Below are 19,576 nucleotides of genomic sequence, written 5' to 3' on the forward strand. Positions count from 1 at the left end.
TCACCCTTATTCGGAAAGGGGTACCACTTGTACGTGGACAATTATTACACGAGCGTGACACTTTTCAGTCACCTTTTTGATCATCAAATTGGAGCATGTGGCACCGTGCGATCTAATCGCCGGGGCTTTCCCCAGCGGCTTGTAGATTCCCGTCTTAGGCTGGGGGAGAGAGCCTGCTTGAAGTGTAATAATTTGCTCGCTATGAAGTGGAGGGACAATAAGAATGTTTTCGTTCTGTCCTCCCTTCATGCAGACACGACGGTCCAAATTACTACGGCGACTGGTGTTGTGGAGAAACCCCTCTGTGTCCACGAATATAACCTTAATATGGGAGGGGTGGACCTCAACGACCAGTTGTTGGCGCCATACCTAGTTGCCCGTAAGGCCAGAGGCTGGTACCAAAAAGTGTCTGTTTATTTATTTCAATTGACTTTTCTGAACGCTCATGCGCTCTACAGAGCTTCAGGACGGACTGGATCCTTCCTTAAATTCCAGGAAGAGATCGTCAGAGCCCTTTTGTATCCAGACGGTGCTCCACCTCACCTTCCCCAACCAAATGCAGTAAGCCGGCTGCATGAGAGGCATTTTCTTTATGCCCTCCCGAGTACCCCTACCCAACGATCCCCCCAAAGAAGATGTTGTGTCTGTAGCAAGCGCCTATATAGGCGTGACACCTGGTATTATTGTCCCTCCTGTCCTGACAATCCTGGTCTTTGCATTGGTGAATGTTTTGAACGCTACCATTCACTAGTTGAGTATTAGCGTAGGGTACAGCATTGCACAGACTAGGACACACTTTCACAGGGTCTCCCAAGATGCCATCGCATTTTGAGAGACCCAAACCTGGAACTGTTACAGTTTTAAAAGTTACAGTTATAAAAAAAAATGTAAAAAAAAAATACACAAAAAAAAATAAAATAAAAAAACCAAAAATAGTTGTCGTTTTATTGTTCTCTCTCTCTCTATTGTTCTGCTCTTTTTTACTGTATTCTATTCTGCAATGTTTTATTGTTGTTATGTTTTATCATGTTTGCTTTTCAGGTATGTAATTTTTTTTATAGTTTACTGTGTTTTAACCATGTTTTTGTTTTCAGGTACGCCATTCAGCTGCAGCGCGGATTTATTTATCTTGACAGCAACAGCGTTTGCTCCCACGATACATAAAGCCGTGACTCCAGCGCTGTCGGAGGTGATTTCACCACCACAGTTACATACTTCAGCATATATGCCGAAGCGTGGGGGCAGCAGTGGGTGGAGGAGCGATTTGCTCCTGCCTTTTGCGGGAGGATGCCCCCATGCTTCGGCATATATAAATGGTGCATGTATGCCCATCATTAGAAGTGGGTGGATGAAGGGAGGTATTCTAATGGTGGGCATACCCACCGATCAATATCTTTTTTTCGTTCAGCCCACAGGCTGCATGAAAGAAAAGATTACAATATATGCCCAACAAGGACCAGCAACGTACTGGTATGTTGCTGGACTTTGAGTACCTGCAGGTTTAGGTATCATCTAGGTATCATTCTTTTCAGCCAGCGGTCGGCTTTCATGTAAAAGCAATCCTAGCAGCTAATTACCCTCTAGACTGCTTTTACAAGCAGTGGGAGAGAATGCCCCCCCCCCCTCCCCACCGTCTTTCATGTTTTTCTCTGGCTCTCCTGTCCCAACAGGGAACCTGAGAATGCAGCCGGTGATTCGGCCAGCTGACCATAGAGCTGATCAGAGACCAGAATGGCTCCAAACATCTCTATGGCCTAAGAAACCGGAAGCTACGAGCATTTCATGACTTAGATTTCGCCGGATGTAAACAGCACCATTGGGAAATTGGGAAAGCATTTTATCACACCGATCTTGGTGTGGTCAGATGCTTTGAGGGCAGAGGAGAGATCTAGGGTCTAATAGACCCCAATTTTTTAAAAAAAGAGTACCTGTCACTACCTATTGCTATCATAGGGGATATTTACATTCCCTGAGATAACAATAAAAATGATTAAAAAACACAAAAGTGAAAGGAACAGTTTAAAAATAAGATAAAAAAATAAAAAAAAATAATAATAATAAAAAAAAAGCACTCCTGTCCCCCCCTGCTCTCGCGCAAAGGTAAACAGCAATTGCACCATGCATGTGAGGTATCACCGCGAAGGTCAGATCGAGGGCAGTAATTATAGCAGTAGACCACCTCTGTAAATCTAAAGTGGTAACCTGTAAAGGCTTTTAAAAATGTATTTAGTTTGTCGCCACTGCACGTTTGTGCGCAATTTTAAAGCATGGCATGTTTGGTATCCATGTACTCGGCCTAAGATCATCTTTTTTATTTCATCAAACATTTGGGCAATATAGTGTGTTTTAGTGCATTAAAATTTAAAAAAGTGTGTTTTTTCCCCAAAAAATGCGTTTGAAAAATCGCTGCGTAATTACTGTGTGAAAAAAAAAAAAAATTAAACACCCACCATTTTAATCTGTAGGGCATTTGCTTTAAAAAAATATATAATGTTTGGGGGTTGCAAAAAAAAATAATTTTTTCATGTAAACAAAAAGTGTCAGAAAGGGCTTTGTCTTCAAGTGGTTAGAAGAGTGGGTGATGTGTGACATAAGCTTCTAAATGTTGTGCATAAAATGCCAGGACAGTTCAAACCCCCCCCCCCCAAATGACCCAATTTTGGAAAGTAGACACCCCAAGCTATTTGCTGAGAGGCATGTCGAGTCCATGGAATATTTTATATTGTGACACAAGTTGCGGGAAAAAGACAATTTTTTTTTTTTTTATGCACAAAGTTGTCACTAAATGATATATTGCTCAAACATGCCATGGGAATATGTGAAATTACACCCCAAAATAAATTCTGTTGCTTCTCCTGAGTACGGGGATACCACATGTGTGAGACTTTTTGGGAGCCTAGCCGCGTACGGGACCCCGAAAACCAAGCATTGCCTTCAGGCTTTCTAAGGGCGTAAATTTTTTATTTCACTCTTCACTGCCTATCACAGTTTCTGAGCGGTATAGTGAGTATTTTGCAGACCTCACTTTTTGTCACAAACTTTTGAAAATTGAAAAAAGAAAAAAAAAAAAAAATTTTTCTTGCCTTTCTTCATTTTCAAAAACAAATGAGAGCTGCAAAATACTCACCATGCCTCTCAGCAAATAGCTTGGGGTGTCTACTTTCCAAAATGGGGTCATTTTGGGGGGTTTTGTGCCATCTGGGCATTTTATGGCCTTTGAAACTGTGATTGGTAGTGAGGAGTGAAATCAAAAATTTACGCCCTTAGAAATCCTGAAGGCAGTGATTGGATTTCGGGGCCCCGTATGAAGCTAGGCTCCCAAAAAGTCCCACACATGTGGTATCCCCGTACTCAGGAGAAGCAGCAAAATATATTTTGGGGTGTAATTCCACATATGCCCATGGCATGTTTGAGCAATATATCATTTAGTGACAACTTTGTGCAAAAAAAAAAAAAAATTGTCACTTTCCCGCAACTTGTGTCAAAAAATAACATTTTCCATGGACTCAACATGCCTCTCAGCAAATAGCTTGGGGTGTCTACTTTCCAAAATTGGGTCATTTAGGGGGGTTTTGTGCCATCTTGGCATTTTATGGCCTTCAAAACTGTGATAGGTAGTGAGGAGTGAAATCAAAAATTTACGCCCTTAGAAATCATGAAGGCGGTGCTTGGTTTTCGGGCCCCGTACGCGGCTAGGCTCCCAAAAAGTCCCACACATGTGGTATCCCCATACTCAGTAGAAGCAGCTAAATGTATTTTGGGGTGCAATTCCACATATGCCCATGGCCTGTGTGAGCAATATATCATTTAGTGACAACTTTGTGCAAAAAAAAAAAAAAATTGTCACTTTCCCGCAACTTGTGTAAAAAAATAAAATATTCCATGGACTCAACATGCCTCACAGCAAATAGCTTGGGGTGTCTACTTTCCAAAATGATGTCATTTGGGGGGTTTTGTGCCATCTGGGCATTTTATGGCCTTCAAAACTGTGATAGGTAGTGGGGTGCAATTCCACATAGGCCCATGGCCTGTAAGAGCAATATATCATTTAGTGACAACTTTTTGTAAATTTTTTTTTTTTTGTCATTATTCAATCACTTGGGACAAAAAAAAATATTCAATGGGTTCAACATGCCTCTCAGCAATTTCCTTGGGGTGTCTACTTTCCAAAATGGGGTCATTTGGGGGGGGGTTGTACTGCCCTGCCATTTTAGCACCTCAGGAAATGATAGGCAGTCATAAACTAAAAGCTGTGTAAATTCCAGAAAATGTACCCTAGTTTGTAGACGCTATAACTTTTGCGCAAACCAATAAATATACGCTTATTGACATTTTTTTTTAACAAAGACATGTGGCCGAATACATTTTGGCCTAAATGTATGACTAAAATTGAGTTTATTGGATTTTTTTTATAACAAACATTAGAAAATAACATTTTTTAAAAAAAAATTCGGTCTTTTTCCGTTTATAGCGCAAAAAATAAAAACGGCAGAGGTGATCATATACCATCAAAAGAAAGCTCTATTTGTGGGAAGAAAAAGACGCAAATTTCGTTTGGGTACAGAATTGCATGACCGCGCAATTAGCAGTTAAAGCGACGCAGTGCCAAATTGGAAAAAGTCCTCTGGTCCTTAGGCAGCATAATGGTCCGGGGCTGAAGTGGTTAAGGTAAATGAGAGATTTGAGGTCGTTTTGATCTCTCCATAAAGAGGATCTGTCGTCTCTTATTTTTATTACAAGGGAATTTTACATTTCTTGTAATAGGAATAAAAGTGAACAAAAAATAAATAAAATAAAGGGATACAAGTATAAAAGTAAAGGGGGGCATAAAAGCAAAAAAAAAAAAAAAAAAAAAATCTTTGTTTTGGTGCAGAATAAACCCAACTGTCTAACATTCACTGTGTTTATCCCTTTCTGGTATTTTTCTGTTTTTTCTTTGTATCACGTGATAAAAAAATGTAAACAGTTTGTGTGATTTTCATTTTGCTAACTTTAAGTGTGCATGTTGATGTTTTTAAGGTCGTTCTTAGACAATGACAAAATAGTAGCAATTTGAAAAAAAAGTTTGATATATTTTAGTGTTACAAAACATCACAAAACAACGGAAACAATGTAACAAGAAAATAAGAATTAGGTTGATTTTTTTTCCCAGTTTTCCTCTTTATCTCTCAGTATTAGTAACATTACATGGTAACAGATCTGATCACCACGCATGAAGAGGTGCACACAATGGTTCATACAACACCCAATACAACTAAAAGAAACAAATTAGTCACTACATGAGAATACAGGAGAAGAAGAAGAAATGAAATCACCAAAAAAAAAAAAAATTAACCTCAAATATGGAGGTTTTGGGTGAAGGTCAGAATTGTGTCCAGTTGGCAGTTGGCTCTATGGAACAAGGAGCTGCCCCCCATATATTGAGGTTTTGGGTGAAGGTCAGAATTGTGTCCAGTTGGCAGTTGGCCCTATGGAACAAGGAGCAGTCTCCCATATGTTGAGGTTTTGGGTGAAGGTCAGAATTGTGTCCAGTTGGCAGTTGGCTTTATGGAACAAGGAGCTGTTCTCCATATATTGAGGTTTTGGGTGAAGGTCAGAATTGTGTCCAGTTGGCAGTTGGCTCTATGGAACAAGGAGCTGTCCCCCATATATTGAGGTTTTGGGTGAAGGTCAGAATTGTGGCCAGTTGGCAGTTGGCTCTATGGAACAAGGAGCTGTCCACCATATACTGAGGTTTTGGGTGAAGGTCAGAATTGTGTCCAGTTGGGGGCGTGGCCAAGGCAGGCATGTGAGAGGACGCATCTCCCACAGCTCCCAGCAGTGATCCGGTAACCGATCCTCCCCCAGCCCACTTACCGACTTTATTTTGCCCTATGCAGCACGGGCACGATCCTGAGACCCCAGGGGATCATCCGCCGGCACTCTGCACTAGAGGAAAGTTCCGAAAAGGACAGATTAAGATGACGGGCCTGGAGATCCAAGATGGCGCCGCGGCGTCTTCAGCGAAACACATACCACGCGGACAGGACAGGCAGAAGGACTCTTGGCCTAAAGCAAGTAAGACACCTAAAACCACTGGTAAAGACGCCCCCAGAGATATGGTTTATTATGCTCAGAAAATGGCTGGGGCATTGGGAACAGAGCAATCATCTAGCCAGGCTGGGACACATGCTATGCAGGCAGACATCACACAGGCTCCATGGGGAGAGGAGGAGGGGGAGCAGTCGGCCCTTAAATCTGGGGAACCACAAAGCTCAGCGGACCCGGACGCAACGCAGCCTACTCTAGCCGACATACTCAGAGCTGTGAACAACTGCACAGCTTCAGTTAACACTTTGAAGGAGCAGTTTGGGGGTCTGAGAGAAGATGTGTCATTACTAAGGCAAGACATGCAAAAGATACGTGAACGCGCCACGGCTGTGGAAAGCAGAGTCAGTGATATGGAAGACCAGCTACCACCCTTGACACAGGATACCAGAACAGCACTGCAATTAGCCAGGGATGCATGCGATCATGCAGAGGATTTGGAAAATCGCTTAAGGCGAAACAATGTCCGAATAGTGGGGTTGCCTGAGAAAGTGGAGGGCAGGGACCCCACCACCTATGTTGAAAACTGGCTAATGGAACTTTTTGGGAAAAATGCATTCTCCCCATTGTTTGCGGTGGAACGTGCCCATAGAGTGCCCTCACGCCCTCCTCCGCCGGGGGGCCCTCCAAGATCCATTCTTGCAAGAATTTTACATTACAAGGATAGAGAAGCAGTGTTGAGACATGCTCGTGAGAAGGCAAATGTCCTCCACAATGGTGTTCGGGTGTCTTTCTATCCGGACTTTTCGGCAGAGGTCCAGAGGCGCAGAGCTAAATTCACAGATGTGAAACGCAGACTGCGACTTCTGCAACTCCCATACGCCATGTTATATCCGGCGAAGCTTCGGATTGTGGTGAGAGGCCAAGCACAATTCTTTGAATCTGCTAAGGATGCCTCAGTCTGGTTGGATAGAAATGAGCAGGCACTGAAACGGCAAGCTCCACAAGAAGAAGATTGACAAGACTAAATCGGACACTTACAGAAGACTGGGATAATAGAAACAGTCGTTTTGTTTCCCCTTTTTTCTAGATGGGTAACCAGAGCATACCTCATTCTCTAATTTCCAGTGTTGTCAGATGCTCCTTGGCTGGGGGACTGAATATTCCTAAGCAGTGCAATGAGAGCGAATTGGATCAAAAGTCGAACCTACAAATGATTGTTTCCAGTAAAAAAGAGCGATGTACTGTCGCATGCGTTGCTAAAGTTGCCATGTTGGCAGAATGTGCAGTTTATAACACAAGAAAGTTTTCCTTTTCACCACCCCCAATTGAAGCGGGGAAAGTTTTAGCAATAAGAGTTACAAGCAGAGAGAAGAATATCTCAACAGGACATGAATACATCAACCTTACGTCAAACCTAGCAGAACCTCGCTACAGAAGTGGACACCCAAAGTACCGGTCAACACTACTTACCTACCAGCGGACATGGCGGACATCCCATTAGTATCCTGGAACGTTAGGGGGTTACATTCCCCGCTGAAGCGCACCATGATTCGCATGTGCCTGAAGAAGTACATTCCCGGAATTCTTTGCTACCAAGAAACCCACTTGACTGCGGACACTGTGAGCTTTCTGAGATACTCCTGGGTGGGAAAGGCCTATCACTCCACGCACACCTCCTATTCCAGGGGGGTGAGCATGTTGATCCATGGTAACCTGGACTTTGAAGAAATTGCACATGAAATTGATAGTGAAGGTCGATATGTTTTTCTTCATTGCAGGTTGGGCACATTGATTTGTGTGCTGGCGGTAGTATATATTCCCCCCCCCTTCACGACGGCGGTGCTTAGGTCCCTGCTGACATTTATAGATGACAGGCCTGACGCACCGCTGTTGGTAACGGGGGAATTTAACTGCTGTTTAAATCCAGTGGAAGATAGACACCCAGGACCCGGAGCCTCTGCCCTCTCCACGGTTACCCCCCTGGCGCGGTTCTTGCAAGAGGTGGGCTGGGTGGATGTCTGGAGACATAGGAACCCAGGAGTGAGACAATTTACATGCTTTTCCAAAACCCATGGTTGTTTATCTAGAATTGACCTGGGTGTGTGCAGCTTAAACATGCTCCCGTTTGTTTCTGATATGATACATAGGCCCCGCAGTGTATCCGACCATTCACCAGTGGTTATACGGCTTATAATTGCCCCAATAGTTACACTACCTAAAGCCCCTTGGAAGTTCAATGCTTTTTGGTTGAAACTGTTCCGCTCACATGAGGGGATAGTTGGGAGCATGTGTGAGTTTTTCCGCACCCAGGATCCAAATGAATCGATAATTGGGCAATGGGATGCCTTCAAGGCATATTTGAGGGGTGTGTTAATAGCTGAAATGAATAAGGTTAAACAGGAATCTTCCGCACTTAAAAATGAACTTGAAACCAAAGTACAGGAGATGGAACAGTTATATGTCACGGATCCTTCTGATTCGACCAGGGAGGCATGGCAGGCGGCTCTCTCTGCATACAGACAGCTGCTATCCTCCTCGGCCGATAAGAAGAGATTCTTTGCTAAGCAGGCGTTTTTTGAGGAGGGCGAGAAAACAGGTCGCATACTAGCGAGAATCGCAAATTCGTACCAGAAGTCCCCAACTATAGGTGCTATCAGAACTAAAGCGGGTAACATAGTTAACACACCTGAGAAAGTGATGCAGGAACTAAACACTTTTTATGAAGATTTGTATAAGCAGGATACATCTTATACATCTGAGGAGTTAGAACAATACTTAGAACAGATAGATTTCCCTAGATTAAACAAAGATCAGAGAGGGCTCCTGGAGAATCCTCTTACAGTAGAAGAACTACAGGATGCGGTTGGATCTTTTCCTAACTGCAAAGCGCCCGGGGAAGACGGAATCCCCATAGAAATATACAAACAGTATACTACTGAATTATTGCCCCAGTTGCTTAAAGTCTTTAATAGAGCCCGGGAGGAAGGCCGTCTACCAGCATCAATGTCAAAGGCCAATATTGTTTTGCTGCTCAAGCCTGGTAAGGATCCAGTAGATCCCGGGGCGTATCGCCCAATTTCTCTGCTACAGAGTGACGTGAAAATATTAGCGAAAGCTCTGGCCATTAGACTAAATGGAGTTATTACTTCAATTGTCCATGGAGACCAAGCTGGTTTTATGCCCAACAAGTCGACGGCAGTCAATTTGAGAAGGCTATTCCTTAACATGCAATCCAAGGCAGACAATATGGGTTCCAGGGCCTTGCTGTCATTGGATGCCACTAAGGCATTTGACAGCATAGACTGGAACTATCTGTGGTCGGTCTTGCGGAGTTTCGGATTCGGCCCCCGGTATGTCTCTTGGGTTAGGCTCCTTTATAGCCAGCCGGAGGCCGCTGTGAGGGTTGCAGGCTACCTATCCCCAAGTTTTGTGTTGAGGAGGGGTACAAGGCAGGGATGCCCCCTGTCTCCCCTCCTCTTTGCACTGGCTATTGAGCCTTTGGCGATCGAGATCAGGGCAAATCTGGGCATTACGGGCTTCTGCTACGGTGACATGCAGGAAAAAATTATGTTGTATGCTGATGATACCATGCTCCTACTCGGTGACACTGGCCCCTCCCTTCAAGAGGCCATGTCGACCATATCTAAATTTGGGAGGTTCTCTGGCCTTCACATAAATTGGTCGAAGTCTGCCCTTCTCTTATTGGATGGAGATGATTCACAGGAGGTTTGCGCCACTTGCCCCATCCCGATTGCCACTACTTTCAAATATTTGGGGATTCAAATTACGTCCCAACCCCGAGACTTTATACATCTAAATATATTTCCACTCCTACAGCGTTTTAGAGACAAAATTAAGACATGGAACTCTCTTTTAATGTCAGTAGCAGGTAGAGTAAATTTAGTGAAAATGATTCTTATGCCCCAGTTACTTTATTTTCTACACAATACCCCTATGGTTATTCCCTTAAAAATATTTCACATAGTCAATGCCATTTTCCGAACCCTTATTTGGAAAAATGGTCCCGCCCGGATCAAATTGGAACACCTACAGAGACCCAGGGACTGCGGTGGATTGGCATTGCCCAATCCATGGCTGTACTACCTGGCCTCCCAACTGCAGCATCTGATTGGTACATTTGTCCCGTCACACAACTCATCCCACAGGCTAATGATCCATACAGTAGGTAAGGGACCGATACACATGGCTTTAGAGGCATTGGCCTTCACTAAACCACATAAAAAATACCCAACGTTTAGCCTAATTCAAAAGGTGTGGAATAAGTCCAAATATCTCCAAAACGTAGATGGATATATGGAATATAGTCCCATTTGGCACAATGACACATATGGGGAACTAGCTAAACTACAATGCGGAACTCGTTGGAAGCAGTTTGGAATTACTCATATCAAGCATATATTTAGGGAAGGTGTGTTGCGAACATTTGCTGATCTAAAAGAAGCGTATAACCTGCCAGCATCAATGTTATTCTATTATATGCAACTTAGACACGCAGTACAGACACAGGGCCGCTCCTCGGAGTGGCACACGTCCCCGACCCCGGTCTTCAAACTTTTGGAGGATGCTGGCTCATCTAAAGGATTTATCTCTCAATGCTATGCCATCCTGTTGCAATCCGTGATGGGACGGCATCCCTTGAGGGTGAGAGAGAGGTGGGAGGCAGAGGTGGGGCAGTTAGATGAGGATCAGTGGGAGGAGATCTTTCAGGCAGTGAACCAATGTTCACTTAATGTGTCACAAAAACTCACCCAATTATATATTCTATTGAGAACATATTATACTCCGCACAGATTACATCTAATGAACAGGCTGACGGAACCAACATGTACTAGGTGTAAACGGGAACATGGAGATCTGATTCATATGCTGTGGAGATGCCCCAAGTTGCATAAGTACTGGGCAGGAGTGGTTCAAACTATTAACTCAATCTTTGATGTGGGTCTTCCACAGGACCCTAGAGCGTGTCTCTTGGGTGCTCTGGAGGAATACGAATGGGAAGGTCACAACAGAGAAGCTGTGCATAGAGTACTTTTTCAAGCCAGAAGACTGATTATGACTCACTGGAAGTCCGATAGGTCACCGACTGTTAAAGAGTAGACTGAAAGTATTAACACAACTCTAAAAATGGAAAAGTTGATTTACCAACATAGAGGTAGCATGCAAAAATTTGAAAAAATATGGGGTCCATGGTTAGATGTACCGGGATTGGCACCTATGGAACTGGTATATGACAGGTTGTTAGGTATTAATGCCGGGTGAGACCTGGATAGAGGTTGACTGTGATCAGAATAACCGTTTAGCAATGTTATATGGAGATTGTTACTCTACTATTGGATTATGTGTAGCACAAGAGGTGATGTGTAAACCTGGCTACAATGCTTGTAATGCTTTCCCTGCAAATTTAATAAAATCTTGTTGGATTAAAAAAAAAAAGAATTGTGTCCAGTTGGCAGTTGGCTCTATGGAACAAGGAGCTGCCCCCCATATATTGAGGTTTTGGGTGAAGGTCAGAATTGAGTCCAGTTGGCAGTTGGCTCTATGGAACAAGGAGCTGCCCCCCATATATTGAGGTTTTGGGTGAAGGTCAGAATTGTGTCCAGTTGGCAGTTGGCTCTATGGAACAAGGAGCTGTCCCCCATATACTGAGGTTTTGGGTGAAGGTCAGAATTGTGGCCAGTTGGCAGTTGGCTCTATGGAACAAGGAGCTGTCCCCCATATACTGAGGTTTTGGGTGAAGGTCAGAATTGTGTCCAGTTGGCAGTTGGCTCTATGGAACAAAGAGCTGCCCCCCATATATTGAGGTTTTGGGTGAAGGTCAGAATTGAGTCCAGTTGGCAGTTGGCTCTATGGAACAAGGAGCTGCCCCCCATATATTGAGGTTTTGGGTGAAGGTCAGAATTGTGTCCAGTTGGCAGTTGGCTTTATGGAACAAGGAGCTGTCCCCCATATATTGAGGTTTTGGGTGAAGGTCAGAATTCTGTCCAGTTGGCTCTATGGAACAAAGAGCTGTCTCCCATATATTGAGGTTTTGGGTGAAGGTCAGAATTCTGTCCTGTTGGCTCTATGGAACAAGGAGCTGTCCCCCATATAATGAGGTTTTGGGTGAAGGTCAGAATTGTGGCCAGTTGGCAGTTGGCTCTATGGAACAAGGAGCTGCACCCCATATATTGAGGTTTTTGGGTGAAGGTCAGAATTGTGTACAGTTGGCAGTTGGCTCTATTGAACAAGGACCTGCCCCCCATATATTGAGGTTTTGGGTGAAGGTCAGAATTGTGTCCAGTTGGCAGTTGGCTCTATGGAACAAGGAGCTGTCCCCCATATATTGAGGTTTTGGGTGAAGGTCAGAATTGTTTCCATTTTGTGATTGGAACCAGATGTCGGACCACAAATATGGAGGTTTTGGGTAAAATTCACTTCCATCATCTCCCCCCCCCACTACAATATCTTCCATCATCTCCCCTCCTCCAGTCCCTTTGCCCGTCTTCTGCACCCAAACTGATCGGAGATCTGAGAAGTGATAAGATGTGGGTGTGTCCAAATTGCATGTCACATGACCATTATATTGAGTTATAGGATGAATACGAGTCCAGAGAGAACACCATAGAAAGACCCAACACTAGCTCCTTCTTATACGCAGAAACACCACCCTCCGAATACACCATACACTGCAAGAACCGATACCGAGAACCAGGACATGAGAAGTAGTACTGTGCAGAGTCCATACATACAGAATAAGAACAGATACCGAGAATTACACCCGATGTACAGGACAAGAGAAGTAGTACTGTGCAGAGTCCATACATACAGAATAAGAACAGATACCGAGAATTACACCCAACATACAGGGCAAGAGAAGTAGTACTGTGCAGAGGGTGTGGCTGCTTGTGGAGCAGCTGAAGTCTGTGTGGTGCTGAGCTCCTCTGATGTCTGGTACAAGCCCAGGGTTGGGCTCCCCTGGGCGGGGATCTCTCTCAGGAGAGTCCCAGGGTTTCCGGCCTACACAAAGACTGTCAGGTGAAGCTGTGGTTGGTGGTGAAGCAGGAGGACAGAGTTCTGGGAATGGGAAGCAATCTGCAGAGACTGTAAGTAGACGTGGAAATGTTTGTATGAAAAGTACCGATAATACTGATAAGAGGAAGTCTGGAGATGTTATTCAGCAAAAGAGTTCTCAGACCAGCCAGTCATTGCAGGCCCAGCAAGCCCAGCACAGTGCAGCTCAGTCTGTTCAGAGACATGTTATTATCACTCAGCACAGTCCAAACTCTGGAAGTGCAACTCAAAGAACCCCTCAGAGTGGGGCTCATTCAGTCCAGCAACTTACTAATACCACCCAGTACAGTCCAAGTTCTGGAAGCGTGATCCAATCCAGCCAGCCATTGCAAGCCCAGCACAGTGCAGCTCAGTCTGCTCAGAGACCTGTTATTGCTCAGCACAATCCAAACTCTGGAAGTGCAACTCAATCCAGCCAGTCATTACAATCAATGCAAACCCCGCAGAGTGGGGCTCATTCAGTCCAGCAACTTACTAATACCACCCAGTACAGTCCAAGTTCTGGAAGCGTGATCCAATCCAGTCAGCCATTACAACCACAGCAAGCTCAGCAGAGTGCAGCTCATAGAGCTCAGAGTGGAGCAGAGACATCGGTTTCTACCAGTACTCCTCGTAAATACACCAGAACTTCCTTAGAACAGAAAACCATTAAAGAGAACTTACAACAGTGTGTAATGGTGGGCAGCAGCCAGAGACGTTCATTGCGCTCTAAGTTGCAGCAGAATAAAGAGGAGGGTGGTAATAATTTTCCACAATCTGCCCCAGTGAAGCCATCTACACCCAGCAGAGACCCTCAGACCAGCACTGGTAATGGGAAGGTGGATCAGGATTTCAAGCGTCCTGCAGCCGCAAAGCAGAAAGTGTTAAAGTCTGAACCTGCGCTGCACCTGGCTGACAAAATTCCTTTCCTGGTAAAAAGAATGGAGTCCCTGAGAAAAGCCAAGACTAAGATCCAGCAGCAGATTGACTGTGTTTATAGACTTAAAGCTGCCAACCCCAAGAAGGAAATTTTATATGACAGCAAACTGAACTCCCTGGGCATTGAACTGGCCGGCGTGTCAAAGGACATTGATGCTGTTCTGGAAGAACTGGGACCAGTGGCGGAGGTGTACCACAATCGTGATCGATTTGAGGCAGGATTGAGTGGAAGGATTGAGTCTTCTACAGAGTCAGACTCTGGGGATCCGGTCCAACGCACGCAGCCACCACATGTGTCTCCTGAAGGGAGGACTGTGCAGCCTCTGGAGGACAGTGAGGTTGGAGTAGATCCTCCTGCTGGACTTCCAGCTCTGGAGGGTGGTGGGAACATCAGTATAACCCAGCAGAGATTTACAGTACAGGAGACTCAGAGGAGTGACATGGTGGACTCCCAGCACATGGATTGTGAGAACAGTGCTGCTGCCACTAGTACTCCTGGTGGGAGCCATGCTGGGGGGACTGGTGTTCATGGTGGGAGCCATGCTGGGGGGAGCCATGCTGGGGGGAGCCATGCTGGGGGGACTGGTATTCATGGTGGGAGCCATGCTGGGGTGACTGGTGTTCATGGGGGGAGCCATGCTGGGGGGAGCCATGCTGGGGGGACTGGTGTTCATGGTGGGAGCCATGCTGGGGGGAGCCATGCTGGGGTGACTGGTGTTCATGGGGGGAGTAACACTGAGGTAACTAGTAATGATGATATGAGGTGCAGTGATGATGTCACTAATATTGATGTGGTGAATAATCCTGATGTTATCAATGCTGGTATATCTGAATGGGGTCATCAGCAGTCTGAGGGCTCTGAGAATGTAGCGATGGAGGAGTCAGTTCAGAATAACTCTCAGGATTTCCCCCCTTTGGTGGATCCACCACCTGCTCCACAAGGGAATGCTGGTCCATCTGGTCATGTCCCTCCTCGGAATGCCTGGAGCCGTGGGGCCCCTTCTTTTTCCACCAGTAACAGTTATACTGGTCAGGCCTTTAAGAGAAGGAATGTGGTCAGATTGAAGCATAGGGGTTCCAGAGAGGAGCTCCCTGATAGGAGGTTTGTAGTAAGGGAGTTGCTGTGTCATCAGATGGGGTTTGCTCCTGCAGACATACTGGCAGTCATCAATCTCCCTGACAGACAAGGTTATGATGTCAGCTTTAAGCTCATGTCTGACTTAGACAGGTTCTGGGCCAGTTTCAGTGGTTTGCGGGACAAAGAGGGTTGGAGGAATTTCATCTTTATTCCCATCTCCAAACCTGACACAGCAAATGTTACCATCATGTTCTGGAATGAGTCTGTGCCCCCCCAGGATGTTGTCATCTGGCTCAGAAGACATTGTGAAATGGTTTCTGAGTTGACAAAAACTAAAGACAGTGATGGGATCTGGACGGGTGGTTGGAGGGTTCTTGTTAAGTTGAGGCAAAGTAACAATGTTACCCATCACCTGCCAAACTCTTTTTTCATTGGGCGGGAGAGAGGAGTTTGCTTCTATGCAGGTCAGCCCAGGTTATGTTATAAATGTGGTAAATCTGGCCATGTGGCGAATGTTTGTACGATCCTGAAGTGTAATCTTTGTGGGGAGGTTGGCCACATCAGTTCTACCTGTGAGAAGGTTAAGTGCAATCTGTGTGGTGGGCTTGGCCATTTCCATAGGGATTGCCCGGAGGCCTTCCATAATAAGGATGGGGAATCTGCAGACAATTAATTGTTGGCTGCAGCAGAACAACTAGAGGAGGAAGCTTTAATGAATGGGGCTGTATTGACTAGGGAGGAGGTGGTCCCGGAGGTCCAGGAGACTACTCCTGGGCGGGCGGACAGTGTTCAGCAGGCTGAGGAGCAGCCGGCCCCACACTCTTCTTCTGTTCCAGTTCCTGTCTCTGTGAAGATCACTGGTCAGAAGAGGAGGAATAAAAAAGATAAGTCTACCCGTAAACCCGAAAGTGACTGGATATTAGTGCAGAAGTCAGCTAAAAAAGTGAAAGGGGCACCAGAAGTGGGTACGGCACTTTCCACCAATAGGTATGAAGCGTTATCGGATTCGGATGTGGGTTCCTATTCTCTGGAGGCCCAGGAACTGGAGCAGGAATTAAAAAGGGTGGGAAAAGAGTATGCGACTGGCTCAGAGGATGACCCGCCCACTAAAAGGCGTCCGCCCCCTGATCCTGGATCCGCAGAATCTGATATGGAAACTGGTAGTCAGCAGAGTGACTCCGATTCTGACTTATAATGGGGGTCTTATTTTTTCTCCTCTTTGCTGTGATGGCAGGTTTTTCTCTAAACATTGTCTCCAGCAATGTGAACAGCATTAAAAACAGGAGGACAAGGCATGCCGATTTTGAACACCTCAGGTACCTGGATGCTGATGTCTATTTTTTACAAGAGACACATCTAACATCTGTTGGACTTATGCGGGAGGCAGAGAGGGAGTGGCACACAGGACCCTCATTTTGGTCTTTGGCTGTGGAGTCTTATGCAGGTGTTGCCATCCTTTTCAATACTAAGGATGTGACGGTGCATAGACTCACTGAGGTGTCAATGGGAAGATGTCTTATATTGGAGGTAACAATTCACGGCAGGAGACTCCGATTAATTAACATATATGGGCCTCAAACAATAGCAGGAAGAATCGGGTTATTTAATGATGTGAAATCATATCTTTTTACATCAGTCCCTGTGGTTATGGTAGGAGACTTTAATGTCACTAGGACATCAAGTGACCGTTCTTCTGGTAGGGTGGTGGGTAGTGACTCCAAAGTTCTTAATCGTATTATTTTGCAAACCGGTTTAAGTGATATTTTTGCACAAAATGGCAGGAAGCCAGGCTTCACCTTCTTTCGCGGTAATATCAAAAGCAGACTAGATATGGCACTGGTAAGTCCTACAGAATTGGTGACCAATATGAGTGAGAAGCTGGTACCTTACTCAGATCATGTGGCCCTTTACTTTTGTCTGGGAACCTGTAAGCATCCTGATATGGGCAGGGGGCTATGGAGGCTAAACTCTAATCTTTTAGAAGATGTATCTGTCCAGCAACAAGTACAGAACCTCTTGCAACACCATGATGAGAGACTAGACTTCTATGACTGTACTGCGGATTGGTGGGAGGATGTTAAAAAGGACATCTCTTCTCTCTTGAGGAAGTTGTCTGCTAAAATGGGGAAAAGTAGATATAGTTATTATCTCAGGCTGAGGAAAGAGCTGGAGTCGCTTTATTCTGGCGGGTTGGAGGCAGGGAGGAAGATTGATCAAGTAAAATCTGAGCTAAGTCAATATCAATATAGCAGATACAACTCCCTGGTATTTGAACGGGATTATGGATCCCCAGGGACACCTGATCCCTTTGAAAATTGTAGGGACAAGGTGACTAGGAAGTTAATGATGGGCCTGAAGGATTCCCAGGGGATTTTGCAGGAGTCTCAGGAGGGTATTCTGGGAGTGGTAAGATCATACTATGCTGACTTATTTCGGGAGAAGGGTTTGGATAAGAAGAAGATGGCACAGTTCTTGGAGGCGGTTCCAGGTCCTGTTGTTGATAATTTGGATTTTTCTCCTTTGACAGCAGACATAACGGTGGAGGAAGTTAGGGAAGCTATTGATAAATTACGTCAAAAGAAGGCACCAGGACCTGATGGCATTACAGCTGAATTTTATAAGAAATTTAAAGAGCTCCTGGCTCCGATTCTTGTGGATGTGTTTAAAAGTTGTTTGGAGAAACGCCTGATGCCTCCATCCATGAGAGTATCATCCTTAGTTCTGCTGTTCAAGGGTAGAGAACCTAATGACATCAAGAATTGGAGGCCTATAGCCCTTTTAAATGTAGACCGGAAGATTCTGGCAAAAATATTATTTTCTAGGTTGAAGTGTTTTTCTCCAGCACTATTGACAGACTGTCAGTATGGCACGGTAAAAGGGCGGAATATTTATGGTGCTCTCATTTCCCTGAGGGAAGCTTTTGAGAGGTGTAAGGTTCTTAGGCATGGGAAGTATATGGTGAGTTTAGACCAAGCTAAAGCTTTTGACAGGGTTGACCATGGGTATCTGTGGGCGACTTTGTTAAAGTATGGTATCCCAAGGTTATTTGTTGATTGGCTGAGAACTTTATACTGGAAAGCTGAGAGTTTTCCACTTATCAATGGGTGGCAGGGCGGTACTTTTGGGGTTGAGGCTGGGGTGAGGCAGGGTTGCCCCTTGAGTCCCCTCTTATATGTTTTTGCCATTGATCCTTTTTTGAGATCACTGCAGGAGTGTGATTTTCGGGGGGTACCTGTGCCCCATGCCTCGGCCCTATCCGTATTCGCTTATGCGGATGATGTCACTGTAGTGGTGTCCACCTCCCATGAGGCCCAGTTGCTAGCAGCTTCCATTGGAACTTACTCTGAGGCCTCTGGGTCTCTTATCAACTTTGAGAAGACCGAAGCTCTCTGGACACTGCAGGGTGATCCAGATTTTGATCTGCCCCAGTTTGCAAAAGCTTCAAGTTGTCTTAAGATCTTAGGGGTTAAGTTTGGAAGGGAAGATAATGCCAGGCTAAATTGGGAGGAGAAATTGGATGCTGGTAATGCAAGGGTTCAGCGATGGAAGAATTGCAAGTTGACCTACAGAGAAAGGGTCAAAATGTTGAAGACGTACTTAATTCCTATCTTTCTATATGTCTCTATGGTTTTTCCGTTGCCAGAATCTTTCTCTGTAAGGCTCTTCAGTCTGTTTTTTCAGCTCTTCTGGGGTAATAGACTGAATCCAATAAAAAGAGGGGTTACTTACCTGCTGAACAAAGAGGGTGGGTTGAATATGATAAATCCTAAGGTGTTTTTTGATTCTCTGTTTCTTAAAGTTAATTTTGGGTGTTTGGACTCCGATGTTGGCCCTCCGTGGGTAAACAGTGTTAGGGCCTGGATATTGCCTCGTGCAGAGTCCTGGATGCGGGGCGGTTCTCTCAAGAGGAAGAGATGTACTCAGGGTTATCTCCCACCATATCTGGACTCAGCTCTGAAGTCTCTGAGGAGGTGGGGGATTGAGAAATCCTACCTTGAAAAAAGTCCAAGGAAATTGTTATACCGGAGGATCTGTAGGACCTTTTTCTGTTCTCCACTTGTACTCAGAGACTGCACTACAGCTGTTATGGAGGAAAGCTTAAAGTTGTTGAATAGCCCCAGATTACCCTCAAAGTTTCATGACATTGCCTGGCTGTCTCTCCATGGGAAGATGTATGTGAGGGGGAACATGAAAGGTCTGGCCGCATCTGAAAGGATCTGCCCTTTGGGCTGTAATCAGGAGGAGTCCATGGAGCATTTCTTGGTGGATTGTTGGGGAAGCCGTGAAGTCTGGAAGGAAGTAGCTGCTGGAGTTGGGATCCAAAGGTTGGAAAACCTAAGTTGCTCAGACAGGCTTTATGGTGTTCCCCCAACAATACACGGTGTAGATAGAGGGACAATGTACATCATCATTACCGTAGTCAAGTACTATCAATGGCATGCAAGGACTAAAGTTGCCATGCATAATGAACAGTTTATC

The 19,576-nt window shown here is 45.1% G+C and overlaps 1 protein-coding gene across 1 annotated transcript in view; it reads right to left on the reverse strand.

Moving 5' to 3' along the window:
- The window catches only part of LOC141148137 (integrin alpha-M-like), a 102,712-nt gene that overhangs the window by 82,342 nt on the left and 794 nt on the right, over positions 1 to 19,576 (reverse strand). The gene's annotated exons all lie outside the window — the stretch shown is intronic.

Source organism: Aquarana catesbeiana, linkage group LG06, assembly GCF_042186555.1.
Source record: "Aquarana catesbeiana isolate 2022-GZ linkage group LG06, ASM4218655v1, whole genome shotgun sequence".
Taxonomy (NCBI): domain Eukaryota; kingdom Metazoa; phylum Chordata; class Amphibia; order Anura; family Ranidae; genus Aquarana; species Aquarana catesbeiana.